The 14263-nt window shown below is 47.2% G+C and overlaps 1 pseudogene; it reads right to left on the bottom strand.

Moving 5' to 3' along the window:
• Positions 1-10386: 10386 nt before the first annotated feature.
• LOC123285408 (U2 spliceosomal RNA) lies at positions 10387-10509 on the bottom strand (annotated as a pseudogene).
• Between the last annotated feature and the right edge of the window lie 3754 nt (positions 10510-14263).

The following is a 14263-nucleotide window of genomic DNA, read 5'->3' on the forward strand; positions in this document are numbered from 1 at the left end:
GGGACACAGGAGCCAACTGAAGGAGCTCCTCATGGCCAAAGCTGGGTCAATTTGAGCAAAACAGTAAATAAATAAATAAATAAATACTGGATTACAACCCAAGGTGTAAAATAAGTATGCATGAATCCATACTAATGTAAATAATGATTAAATAAATAAACGGGGGTAAATAGGCAAATCCCCCAGCAGAATTTCAAGTAATTTATGTGGCTCCTCCACCCTCAAGAATGTGGAACATAATCCCTACTCCTTAAGTGTGTGCTGTGTGTAGTGACTTCTTTACAAAAAGGTATAGTATGCAAGGGAGGGGTCACCTTACACTAGAGAAACCTGATAAACACGACCTCAGCCAGGTGATGAAGGTCAACCTCAACAGAGGTGCAGTCTGTTGACTGTGCCTAAGCTTGATGTGATGTGAGGAGAATGGTGCCTTATCTCTGTGGTCTTCCTCCCAAAAACCTACAACTCCAACCTAATCATGAGAAAAGCATCAGACGGATCCCAATTGAGGGGCATTCCACAAAATATCTGACCCTTATGCCTCAACGCCGCGACGGGAAAGTCTGAGAAACGGTCCCGGCCAAGAGGAGCCTGAGGAGACCGACAACTGACGTCCTGTGGGATCCAGCGTGGGGTCCTGCGACAGAAGAAGGACATTAGGGAGAAACTAAGGAGATCTGAATGAAGTGTGGCCTTCAGTTAATGTTAATGTAATGATGTTGGTTCTTTAATTGTGACAAACATACCGCACTAAAGTAATATCTTAATAACAGAGGAAACTGGGTGTGGTGCATATGGGAACACTCTACTATGTTTTGGACTTTTCTGTACATCTAAAACTACTCTAAAAGTTAAATATTTATTGAGAAAAAAAGACAGACCAAAATCTTCCCCTCTCCCAAAAAAGCAAGCCCTTCCCTCTCCTCTCAATTATTTTCCAGTACTAAAACAGCCAAAACAAGATGGAAGACGGAGCCGCCGATGCACGTAAGTTCAAAGGTTCTTATCTACGAAACGAGATTTCCCAGAGCCAAGAACCTAGTGTCCAGACTGTCTCCCCACCAACCAGCCCCAGACCTGCAACATCACACAGGATCTCAGAGGCTTCACTAGCCTTGGGTTGTTAAGATCGCCCCAGACTTCTGTGATCAGAGCACCCTCTCCATCACTGTTAGTGCCACTTACGAATGAGAACCCCCAGGAGCAGTCTGGGAGCTAGCAATACCTGGAGGATTTCTTCAACTTAGACTAAACATAAGACCTAAAACAACGGAAGGATGCACTGACAGCAACAGCAGGCACGCTCTGGAACGAGCCCTGCATTGGGTTTTCTTGCAGTGATTCCCCTCATTAAGGCACTGTGACAGCCCTTAGCCAGCAGGACTAAGGGGCCTGCCTCTGTCGTGTCACAGTCAGGATCCACTGTCCTCGCTCAGGCTGGGCTGGCTCTAGCCAGCCCTGCCCTGGGGTCCTTTTGCAGAAACCCTCAGTCTCTGCTGATGCACTTGCTCGAGGTTCCCTCCACACATGGTTCTCCTGCTAAAAGGACCACACCCTCCGCACCTGCTGGATCATGGCGGCCTCCTAAGGCACTGGCAGGGCAGCAGCTCCAGGAGAGCAGCCCATCACTGCTCTTTCTGCAAAGACAAAACATCAAGAAACTTTCTGGGCCAAGACCCATCCTGGGCAAAGGGTGGAAATGGGGATTCCTTGGCACTGCTGTGAAACCACAGTCATATTAACAGCTCCCACTTGTTGAGCGCCTGCTCACTATGTGCCGACACCGTCACTATCTCATTGGTCCTCACAGCAACCTTGCAAGATTGGGATTCACAGCTCCACTGCACAGATGAGCAGAGTGAGATTCAGAGGGCTTGAGAGACTTGTCCAAGGTCACACAGCAAGAAAGTAGGGGAGATGAGCTCTGAACTCACTTCCTTCTTGCCCAGCCCACTTCCCATGGCTCCATACACATCCTCTAACCCCCATCGGGGGTCTTTGCCAGCTGTCTCTGGTGTCGGACGCTGGCTGCTCATTCCAGCAGTGTCCTAAATGCCACAGACACGAGATACACATGAGTCAGGTTTAATTTGTCCACGAAGGAGTCTAGCAGTGGAGACATTGCTTTTCCATGACACCCAGAGAAGGAGGTCACAGGGGGTGACAGATTCCCTTGATACCTGACATCTTCAGGGAGCCCCCTTCCCCCCTGCCCCCCCTGCCCCGCTGCCCCCCTGCCGCCCTGTCCTGGCAGGGCTCTAACCCAGTAGCTGGGCTCCAGCGTCCCCACAGCCCCGTAGCAGCAGCTCTGTCTGGGACCAGAACTATCCAGGCCACAAGGTCCTGTTATGCCCACCAAGTCCCACCCCAGTCCCCTCAAAGGAGCAGACTGCCACCGCCTTTGCCTGGGACCGGGGAGGAAGCCTGACGGGAATGACTGGAGGGATGGCAGGTGCGCACAGGGCAGCTTCTCCTGACCCAGAACGGCATCGTGGAGCCACACTCAGTGTTGAGGAAGCTGGGTCCAGGTCTGTGGGAAGTGGTTACAACGCTCTGGGTGCTGGTTAATGCTAATTCTAGCCACTAGCTTTTTTTTTCTTTTCTTTTTCCTCGCTTTCGCGTAGACATTTTCTCTTTACACAGTCGTCAAACTTTTCCCATTATAGCAAACAGAAAACAAACCACATCCCACAGCGGGAAACACATTTAGTTCATAATTAATTAGAACTAATTGATTAGAGATTTTCCTAACATGCGGTTTTATGGTCAGATGGAAATATAACCCCAATCTGCAGGAGCAGGCTCTGGGTCCAGAGGAGATGCCGCACAGGGCGAAGTGTGGAGGAGGTGGCGGGCGCAGCCTGGGTGGAGCAGCCGGCCTGACCTGCCCACCGACCTGGCCTGCCTCACCTGCAGGGGAAGGGAGCAGGCATGGGGCCTGCAGCTCAGCTCCTCCCCATCCTTCAGACACTTCTGCCCCAGGCACTGTGGGGGCTGGGGTTACCGCTCTGCGGGGTCAGGGTCGGATCCAGGAGACAGCAAGGTGCACAGAGAAGCGCACAGTGTGCTGCAGGGCTGAGTCGGACGGGAGCCGGCCCAGGGAGAGTGACGTGGGCCTTGCTCTCAGGAGGCTGGACCAAGATTCTAGGTCTTTGCTGCTCCCTGTGAACCCTGGGCACTGCTCTCAACCATAAGAAATCCTGCCTTGCGTCAGAATCAAAACACAAGAAGTGACACTGAGAGGTATAAACACAGACCCCGACAGCTTTCTAGGAGCCCTGAGGCCCAGCCCACCTCCAAAGGCGCAGGGACCCACGTGAGTCTTTCTGCCTATGCTAATCGGGCTGCGTTTTCCACCAGATGCGTGAGTTCTAACTGATACAGCCTTTTCAGCATGTAGATGTTGGATATTATTACTGTAAGTCTGTGTCCTCATCCCTAATAATTTCCTTAGGCTATATTCCCGGGCATGAAACTACTAAGTCAAGGGCTCTCCTTTCAAGGTTTTTGGCTATGTATTGTCAAACTGCCCTCCAGAAATGTTGGATCAATCCATTTGCTCCCACAGTGTAAGAGTGCTTTGCCCCCACATGCTCAATAGACAACTGTAGTGTTTAGAAAGCCTTTTTAATTTGATAGGTGAGCCAATTCTGCATTCAAATATGCGCAATGTGTATACGGTACAACGTGAAATCAGCCATGTAGCCCACTGTGCACACCGCGGGCTCGTTCCCACCAAGGCGCACTGTGGGGAACCGGAGAGAGCGTGTGGGCCCGGGACCCACAACGCCTGGCTCCTGCCTCTGCCTGCGTGGACTTACCTGGGGTGGAAATGTGCCATTTGGGGCTGGGGATGCCCAGCAGCATCTAGGCTCCCACTTTTGAGACTGGTTGAGAGGCTGGGGGTGCTCCACATGCAGGACTAGAGATGCAGGGGCCCACTGGCCTTGCTCTGGGGAAACACAGCGCCTCAGCCCATCAAAGCCTTGAGCACTGACGTCAAATTGGGAGCCAGTGACCCAAGGCCATTCTGCATTCTCCAGGGGGCTGGCTGCAGGGAGAACAGCAGCACTCAGCTTCCAGGCAGGAGCAGCACAGGACACAGGCCGGGGGCCAGTGCGGGCGCATGGTGGCGTCCAGGCTCAGGTGCAGCAGCCACGCTGGAGCCTCTCCTTTGGGCTGCTCCACAGTGCGCCCGCTGTGGTCCTGGTGCCGTCTCCTTGTCTCAGTCCATCTGCCAAACCTGGCTCTCCAGCTGCCCTGGTGATTTCATGAGTCCCTTACATCTTTGAAATAAATCCCTTTCCTGCCTAGAACAGCCAGCCTGTTTCTTTTGCCTCAATCCAGAGCCCTGGCTGGTAGAGTTAGAAAATCTCTCTGAACACGCGTTTCCACGTCCTGAAGCGGGCTCTCCACATGCTGTCTGGGGCAGGCCGAGAGAAGACCCTGGTGCGCAGAGCCAGGAGGGAGCGACCGCTGGGAGGAGGGAGCGACCGCTGGGAGGACGGCGGCGAGGTGCCCCTCCCTCCAGCTCCCGCATCAGTGTCACTCCCTCGTGGAGGCCCCTCCCAACCCCAACAAAATCCACTCCCCAATTTTTCCCCTTCATAACAATTTTCAAGTTTTGAATTTAACCATTCGCTTGTTAAAACCCTCATTCTGTGTCCGGTCCCCACACAAGTGACACGTCTGTGATGGCAGAAATCAGGTCACACCTGTTTGCCCTGGAGTTGTTTTGGGCCACAGAGGCCTTCAACAACTGTGAATGAATGAAGGAATGAATGAATGATAATATTGTGCTACAGATTTCTTTCTTTAAAGCGTTCGCTGTCATATATTGATCTGCTTGTTGCTATTTTCCTGGTCGCACACCCGATCTTTCCTCCTCGCCTTGAGTTGCCCCCGTTACCACCCACCATTCGTTACTGGAAAGGTAGAGTTTGTTCCGTTCCCCCGAGATCCCTCACCGCAGTTCCAGCATGTTACGTCGCCCTCTTCTGAGCTGTCTACTTCTCCCATCTTCCCCCTCCTTTGCTAAATGGCAGGTCATGCCCCGACACGTTAGTGAAGTAAGTGTGACTTCTCCTCTCTGCTCACCACTCACAGGTGGCTCACTGCCACTGCACCCTGTTTGAAACGTCCCAGGAGGGACATTTCATACTTGCAGCATCTTCAGAAGACTTTAACCCAGAGTCAGAATAAGGTGCAGGTTGCCAAAGGCACCAGCGGACAAGGCACAGAAAGGTCCCCATATGTCCCCAGGGGGACGTGCGTCCAAGTATGGAGGGACGACTTCACTGCAGGCCACCCTAGCCCTGTCGTGCTGAGCAGCGTTTGCACCCTGGGGTCAGAGCAGACACCCAGGACCGCTGAGGAGAGCTGAGCCGGCCCAGCCATGTTCTCCCCTGCCTTTGCCCCATAGAGGACCCAACCCGGCCTCTAAATAAATTTAAAGACAGTGTGTTAAGAGAGAGGCTAAATTATCAGGCATTCCTGGATGCCTCCACGTCCCGACCCAGACCTGGTTTCACCCAGAGTCCTTGCGGCATTTGTCAGGTTTATGGACACAGCCCCGGGAGGCATGGGCGGCCTCCAGGGAGGGAAGCTGGCATCTTCACGCCCTTGTGGCTGGCTCTCCTGTGGCCTCAGTACATCTGCTCCCTAGGTTCTGGCCCTTCAGAACCCTTGGGAATCAGGTGGCAGCCTTCCCTCTGCAGGCACGTAGATACACACACACACAGATTGTTCAGCGTACCTCTTGCTACATAATAAGTCACCCAAAAACTTAGTGGATAAAACAGTAATGACATTTCATTTGCCCACGGGGATAGCTCGTCTCTACACCACCTGGCATCAGCTGGGGTCTCAAAGGCTGGGCTGGACCCCCTGAAGGCCTGCTGCCTCCCGAGAGTGGTGGTTGGTGTTGGCTGCCAGCTGCGACCCCAGTGGGAGCTGGGGCTGGGTCGCCGCACACAGCCTCCCTTGTGGCTGCTGGGCTACCCCACAGTGTGGTGGCTGGGTCTCTGGCAACACCCAACAGGACAAGGCAAAGACTGTGTCCTGTGTCACCTTGTATGACCCAGCCTGGGAAATCAAAGAGTGTTGCTTCCACCCTGGCCACAGGCCCACATCCATGGAGAGCCACATCTGCGTCGTAATCTGGGGAGTACATGTGAGGGGGCATATATCAAGAACATACCACCGGCCACACAGGTTGTCACCCGAGGCCAGGAAGAGCATGTAGAGGCTGGGAGGCAGCAGTGGGGGCACTGTTGGAACTGGGCAGACGTGCTTCTTGTCATATAGTTTGCATTTGGCCACTTGACCACAGGTATACTTTTCAGTTGTATTATATAAAAGTCTTAAGATCTGTATTAGTTGTCTATTGCTGCATAACAAATTACACCCAAACCTAGCAACTTCAAACAGTGCACCCTTATCATCGCATGGCTCCCGTGGGTCGGGAATCCAGACACAGCTCAGCTGGGCACCTCAAGGTCTCTCACAGGCTGCAGTCAAGGGCAGCAGCATCTCAAGGCTGGACAGCAGAGGAGGCTTCCCAGCTCACTCACCCGGCTTGATCCTCGCTGGCTGTTGAGCCGAGGCCCTCTGTTTCTTGCTGGCTGCTGGACAGAGGTCACCCTCGGCTCCTTCCCACGCCGACATCTCTAATGCGGCCACTGGCTTCATTGAAGTGCCAAGGCCTAGAAGGCGACAGGGGGAGAATACCAGGCTGACCGCAAGTATGACACAGTCGTTTCTCTGTGTTTGAGGGGTTAGAGCTGAGTCACTGAGTCCAGCGCACTCACCAGTGGACAATGGGTGGAGGTGACCACTAGGAGGCGCGACGTTGGGGAACTTGTCAGTCACTGTTGACCACCAGGCCGCAGAAAGCTTCTCCCCATCCCTGCCAGGGGTCCTCACCCTTACTTCTCTTGATGATGAAGTCAATGTGAATGACTGGTACGTGCTCTTCACACGCTCTTTAAATTCAATTGTGATGATGGCCAATATATGGGACGCAGAAAATAGTGTGAAGTTTTCCAAAATTTAGTGTGTGGAGCTCCTTAAAAACCGTATATACTCTCATTACCCTCATTTCAGTTGTATTTTAAACCTAATGTGTTTCTATTAAATACTTCAAATTTTTCCAAGCATTTTAAGAGGTCCACAGGACAGAAATGGTATATGAAACCGGCTCATGACTGTAAGGTTTCAAAAACTTTAGAAGTAGCTACTGACGTGACTGCATTGGATGGATTTCCTAGACCATCCCACCTTTTTGTGAAATCAGCCGTGCTCCTTGCACGCTCAGTCCTCATCCTCTGTCGGGTGACTCTGGGAGCCTCTCTTACGTGACTTTTGTCCTCCAAAAGGCAAAACCAGCACTTTCAGCAGAGTTTATAGCCCAGAGCTTTCACAAATGGGCCTGTCCCACCCCTTGGTTCCCTCCCATGGGTGTGGGTGAGGGGTGTGAGCCGGGGTCCCCTACCACAGTCTCTGCCGGGGCCTGGGAACAGGAAGTGGTGTTCGGGTCACGGGATGAGCCTGCGGTGGCCAGCAGCCCCTGGAGCTCCCTCTCCGAGGCGCGGACTCCTTCCTGCTGCCCTCGCCGCGTCTTTCCGCTGTGCTTGCCTGCTTTCACCTCCCAGGGCAGGCCGAGTCATATTATCTCCAAAGGGTGGGCTTCTTTCCATCTCACCCTTCCGGTCTTCTCCTCGGGCATTTTCTCGGTTCATGTCAAAGCCCCCAGCCCTTCTCTCCCACCCTTGGCTGGACGTTCTTATTACTGCGCTTACATCATCCTTTTGTGATTTTCAAAGCTCTTCCGATTAAAAGAAAACACCTGGTAACTGTGAGCTCCCACTTCCTCTGGCCTTCTCCAGCCTGTTAGCATCATATTGGGGAGAAATCCCAGTTGTTTTACTCAGAGCCTTTGTTTTCTTTTATTTTTTTCAACTTTTTATGCTTAAAATTCATTACAGATTTACAGGAAGTTTCAAAAGTAGTGCAGAGAGGCCCCCATAGCCTTCTTCTCAGTTTCCCCTGACACACCTTCCACGTGAGCGCCAACCAGACAGCTGACACTGTCACACAGTGTGAGTGAGCGGCGCCTTCTTACCACACGTGTGGATTCGGTGACAACCCCACCGTCAAGGTTCAGAACTATTCCATCGCCGCAAAGGCGTCCCTTGTGCCACAGCCCTTTTGGTCACACCACCCCTCCCCAACACCCAGCCCTGCCAGGGGAGAATCTGGGTTCAATTTCCATAATTTTGTCATTCCAAGGATGTTTTATAGATGGAGTCAGACATTGTGTAACCTTTTGAGATAGGCCCATGTCACTCACCAGCGGCCTTCAGCTCAGTCAGAGTTGTCAGGAGCACCAGGCGTCCTTCCCAGCACTGCTGCCTCCTATTTCACACCACGAAGGTACGACAATTCGTTTAACTATCGACCTACTGAGGGACATTTTGGTCGTCTCCAGTTTTTGGCTACCACAAATAAAGCTGCTATGAACATTTATGTACACGTTTTTGTGTAAATATAAATTTTTATTTATTTGGGATAAATGTCCAAAATGATCACTGGGTATGTTATGTGTAGTCTTTTAAGAAACTGTCACATTATTTTCCAGAGTGGCTGAACCATTTTAAATTTCTACCAGCAATTATGAGAGATCAAATTTCTCCACTTCCTCATCAGCATTTGGTATTGTCATTATTTTATTTCAGCTGTTCCAATGGTAGAACATAGATAAGACCTTGGATCTCACCGTGGTGTGGTCTTAATTTGCATTTCCCTGGCGGCTGATGATGCCGAACATGTTTTCCTGCACTTGTTTGCCATCCTTACATCCTCTTCAGTGAAACGTCTCTTCATGCCCGTGGCTCATTTTCTAATTGGATTGTTCGGTTTTTGAGAATTCTTTAAGTCGTTTGTCAGATATGTAGTTTGCAAATGATTTTTCTCAGTCTATAGCTTGTCTTTTCATCCCCCTTAACATGATTTGTCACAGAGCAAAAGTTGTTAAATTTGATACAGTCTGAGGTATCGATTTTTTTCTTTTATGAATCGTGCTTTTGGCATCATGTCCAAGAACTCCTCCCCAGGGCCAAAGTCTCGAGGATTTTCTATTACGTCATCTTCTTCTACAAGTTCTATAGTTTTACAGTTTACTTTTAATTCTATGATCCATTTAGAGCTAATTTTGGCATAGAGTTCATGTTTTTCCCCTATGGGTATCCCATTTCTCTAGCACCATTTATTGAAAACATTATCCCTGTTCCGCTGCATACCTTGTGCACCTTTGTTGAAGATCAATTTGTTGGACTTGCCTGCAGCTGTTTCTGGGTCATCTGGTCTGCTCCTTTGAGCTGCGTGTATCCCTCCACCAACACCACGTTGTCTGGACGACTGCAGCATAAGAAATCTTAAAATCAAGTAGAATGATTCTTCCTTCCTTACTCTCCTTTTTTAAAATTACTTTGCCTATTCTAGTTTCTTTCCCTTTTCCATATAAATTTTAGAATACTCATCTATATTTACAAAAAAAATCTTCCTGGGATTTTGATATGAATTGTGTTAAATCCACATATCATTTTGGATGGAATTGACATTCTAACCATGTTGAATTTTCCGGTCAATGGGAATGGTATGTCTCTCCATTTACTTATATCTTCTTTGATTTCTTTCTTCAGTATTTTATAATTTTTGATATACAAGTCCTGTACATGTTTCGTTATACCTCAGTATTTCATTTTCTTAAGCAGTTGTAAAAGGTAAAGCTATCTCTTCTTTCACTCAGATATGGATAATTTGTGTACTCTCTGTTTTTTCTTTGTCAATCTTGCTAGAGTATGATAATTTTATTAAACTTTTCAAAGAACCAACTTTTTGTCCCTTTGATTTTCCAAGTTTTTTCTGTTTTCTACTCTTATCTTATTTCCTCTTTTTTTCTCTCTTTTTTTTTTTTTTTTTGACAAAGATTAGCCCTGAGCTAACTGCTGCTGTCAATCTCCCTCTTTTTTTCTGAGGAAGACTGGCCCTGAGCTAACATTGTTCCCATCTTCCTCTACTTTATATGTGGGACGCCTACCGTAGCATGGCTTGCCGATCGGTGCCATGTCCGCACCCAGGATCCAAACTGGCAAAGCCCGGGCCGCCAAAACAGTACGTGCACACTTAACCGCTGTGCCATGGGGCCAGCCCCTATCATGTCTTTCTTTACACTTGATTTGGGTTTATTTGGCTCTTTTTTTCTAGTTCTGTAAGTTTTCTATTTTCGTGGGAACTTGGAGAATTCAATTGAGACATTTCCTTTTTTCTACATTTAGTGCTAGGTTTTCCTCTCGGCACTGTTTTAGCTTTGTCTCATGAATTTTGATATGTTGTACTTTTATTTCACTCAGTTCAGTGTATTTTTTTATTTGCCTTTGATCTATGGTTTATTCAAACTGCTAAGAACAGATACGACACTTGATCTTAGCCAAAAGGCCAAGAAGCAAGCCACAGTTTATTGAGAAGTATGTTGCTTAGCTCCAAGTATTTAGATATTTTCCTGATATCTTTCTGTTACTTATTTCTAGTTTGATTCCCATGTGGTCAGATAACATACTCTACATGATTACAATTCTTTGAAATTTCTTAAGGTTTGTTGTTTGGCCCAGAATATGGTCTATTCTGTAAATGTCCCATGAGCACTTGAAGAGAATGTGTTTTCTGCTCTTACTGGATGAAATATTCTATAAATGTCAATTAGATGCTATTGGTTGATGGCGCTGCTGAAGCCTTCTATGTACTTACTGATTTTCTGTCTACACAGCCTATCAATTGTTGAGAGACGAATGTCGAAGTCTCCAACTATAATTGAAAATTTGCCTATTTCTCTTCTCAAAGCTATAATGTTTGCTTCACATATGTTTTAGCTCTGCTGTTTGATGCATACACATTTAGAATTGCTACATCTTCTTGATAGGTCGACCTTCTTATCATTATGTGATGTCTCTCTGTCTCTGATAATTTTCTTTGCTCTGCAGTTGACTTTATCTGATATTAAAATAGTCATTCATACTTTCTTTTGATCAACGCTTGCATGGTATATCTTTTTCCATTTTTTTACTTTCAACCTATGTCATTGTATTTGAAGTGAGTTTCTTATAGACAGCATATATTTGGGTCATATTTAAATCTGCTCTGCCAATCTCTCTCTCTTAATTGGTGTATTTAAACCATTTACATCTAATGTAGTTGTTCTATGTTAGGGCTTAAGTCTGGCATTTTAATTCTTGTTTTTTGTTTCTTTCCTTCTTTATTTCTCTTTCCTTTATTCTGTTTTCTCGTGGACTACTTGTACCATCTTTAGAATTTCATCTTAATATCTCTGTGCAGTGTTTTGAGTGTATATTTGGTTAGATATTTTAGTGGTTACCCACTAAAGTACTAAATTATATTTACTAATTAAATTATTAAATACATAACTATGTATTTAGTTAAATTACACATACATGACTTACCACAGTCTACTATTGTCAATATTTTACCAATTCAGATTAAATGTAGAAACTTTACTTCTACTTAAATCCCTTTACCTTCTCCTATTTGTAATATAACTGTCTTAAATATTTCCTCTACATACTTTGAGAATTACATTAGATACATTAGATAGTATTAGAATTTCGCTTCAGTCGTCAAACATAATTTGGAAACTGAAAAGTGAATAAAAGTCTATTGTATTTACCTGTACTTTTACTCTTTTAATTGCTTTTTCTTTCATCCTGATGTTCCAGATTCTTTGTTCTATCATTTGATTTCTGTTTAGAGAACTCCTTTCAGCCATTCCTTTGGGGTAGGTTTGCTGGTGACAGATTCTCTTAGCCTTTCCTCATCTGAGAACGTCTTGATTTCTCCTTCATTCCTGCAGGTCATTTTCACAGATTTTGGGGTTGGCAGTTCTTTTCTTTCAGCACTTAAAAGATGTCTTTTTGCTTCCTTCTGGTGTCTGGTTTCTGATGAGAAACCTGCTATCATTCTTACAAATAAAGTGTCATTTCTCCCTTGCTGCTTTAAAGCTTTTTCTTCATCTTTAGTTTCAATAGTTTGATTATAACGTATCTTGGCATGAATTTAATTGGGTTTATCCTTCTATTAGTCGGGGTTCTACAGGGAAATAGAACCAATGGTATATATAGAGATCTATGGAAAGAGATTTATTCTGAGAGATTGGTTCATGCAATTATAGAAGCTAAGAGTCCCATAATCTGACATCTGCAAGCCAGAGGCCCAGAAAAACTAGTGGTATAACCCATTCAAGTCCGAACCCGAAGGCCTGAGAACCAGGGGAAGCGATGCTGTAAGTGCCATGAGTCAGAAGGTCCAAGAACCAGGGGTGCCAACGTCTGAAGGCGAGTGAGACTGATATGTCCCAGCTCAAGGAGAGAGCAAATTTGCCCTCCTCCCACCTTTTGTTCTCCTCAGGCCCTCAGCAGTCTGGAAGATGCCCCTGCATTGGTGAGGGAGATCCCTTTTACTCAGTCTATTGATGCAAATGCTAATCTCTTCCAGAAGCACCCTCACAGACACCCAGAAATAATGTTTTACCAGGTATTTGGACATCTCTCAGCCCTGTCAAGTTGACACATAAAATTAACCACCAGAATCCTGTTTGAGGTTTCCTCAATTTTTTGAACCTCTATGTTTACGTCTTTTGCAAATTTGGGAAGTTTTCAGTTGTTATGTCTTCAAACACTTTTCAGCCCTGCTGTATTTCTCCTTTCCTTCTGGAACTCTGATGATACAAACATTAGATCATTTGCTCAAGTCTAACGTGTCCCTGATTGTTCATTTTCTTCTTCAGTCGATTTTTTCTCTGTTGTTCAGGTTGGGCAATTTCTATCATTCCATCTTTAAGTTCGCCAATTCTTTCCTTTGTAGATTCTGTTCTGGTGTTGAGCTCATCCACTGAGTCTCTTGTTTCGGCTGTTGTATTTTTCAGTTTTAAAATGTCCGTGTGGTTCTTTGTGTCTACTCTTTCTTTGCTGACACTTTCTATTTTCCATTTGTTTCAAGCATGTTTGTAATTACTTGTAAAGGATTTTATGACGGCTGCTTTAAAAATCATTGTCCAATAATTCCAACATTGGTGTCATCTCAGGGTTGGCATCTGTTGACTGGCTTCTCTCGTTCAAACTGAGACATTTCTGATTCTTGGTATGAAGAGGATTTTTTCATTATATCCTGGCCACTGGGTACTTGCCTTGAGACTCTGGCAGTTGTTAAACTCTGCTGAAACAGGCCTCCTCTGACATTGTGCCGGTGCTAGAATGGGAGTGCTACCTCATTTCCAGCAGTTGGAGATGGGAGTCCAGGTCCCCCGCCTCCAGTGACACCTCGGGTTGGGGAGAGGAGGGTGGGCGTCTTGTGGCCGCCGTGTCAGAGGCGGAGGCTGCCCACACAGTCTCTGCTGGGGGGCCAGGGCAGGCAGTTCTTCTGTGTGTTTTGCTGAGGTAAAGGGTTGTTGGCTGAAAGTTTTCTGTCTTGCCAGGCTGCTCCTTCTGGTTCTTCAGCTGGAGAAAGTACACTGTTCTTGGAGCTTCTTTCTGTCTGCGCCCATTGGTGCTTTTGGGGTTGCTGGCTTCTCCAGCACTCGCTCCCCAGCCCAGGACATGTGAAGAGGAAAGGAGACCCAGAGACTCACCACCATGTCTGCCTTCTTCTCAGCACCTCTCAGAGCCTTCTTACGTTTATTTTGTACATAATATCCAAGATTTTTCACTGCACTTAGCAAGAGGAATAGGGAAAAGTACACCTGTTGTCCCGGCACCAGAAATGTCACAGCCTTTGTTTTGAAAGGTGCCTCGTGTGGGTGACACGTCCTCAAGCCCTGCCTGAGCTGCCTCCATCAGCACCCCACAAGCCACCCCCTGGCTGACTCCTGTCGGTCACTCCCATGGACTGAATTCCTTAAGGACATCACTGTCTTCTTCAGCTTAGAGTCTTCAGGGCCCAGGTACACGTTAACAGAACTGGGTCACAGCATCTTTGGCCACCAGGTTTGTTTATAAAAACCCCGTCCTTCGTCTCCTTTCTGATTGGGGTGTGTGTGAGGCAAGAAATGATTCCCTTCTTCAAGGGCTCATTCTGGAGAAGCACAATGCCTGGGGTCATGGCGCTCAGACTCCAGCTGGATAAGACCCCCTGGAGAACTCATTTCCATGTGAACTCCTAAGGCGACTCGTAGAGGTTCTTATTCCATAACTTTGCT

Source organism: Equus asinus, chromosome 4 (genome assembly GCF_041296235.1).
Source record: "Equus asinus isolate D_3611 breed Donkey chromosome 4, EquAss-T2T_v2, whole genome shotgun sequence".
NCBI lineage: Eukaryota > Metazoa > Chordata > Mammalia > Perissodactyla > Equidae > Equus > Equus asinus.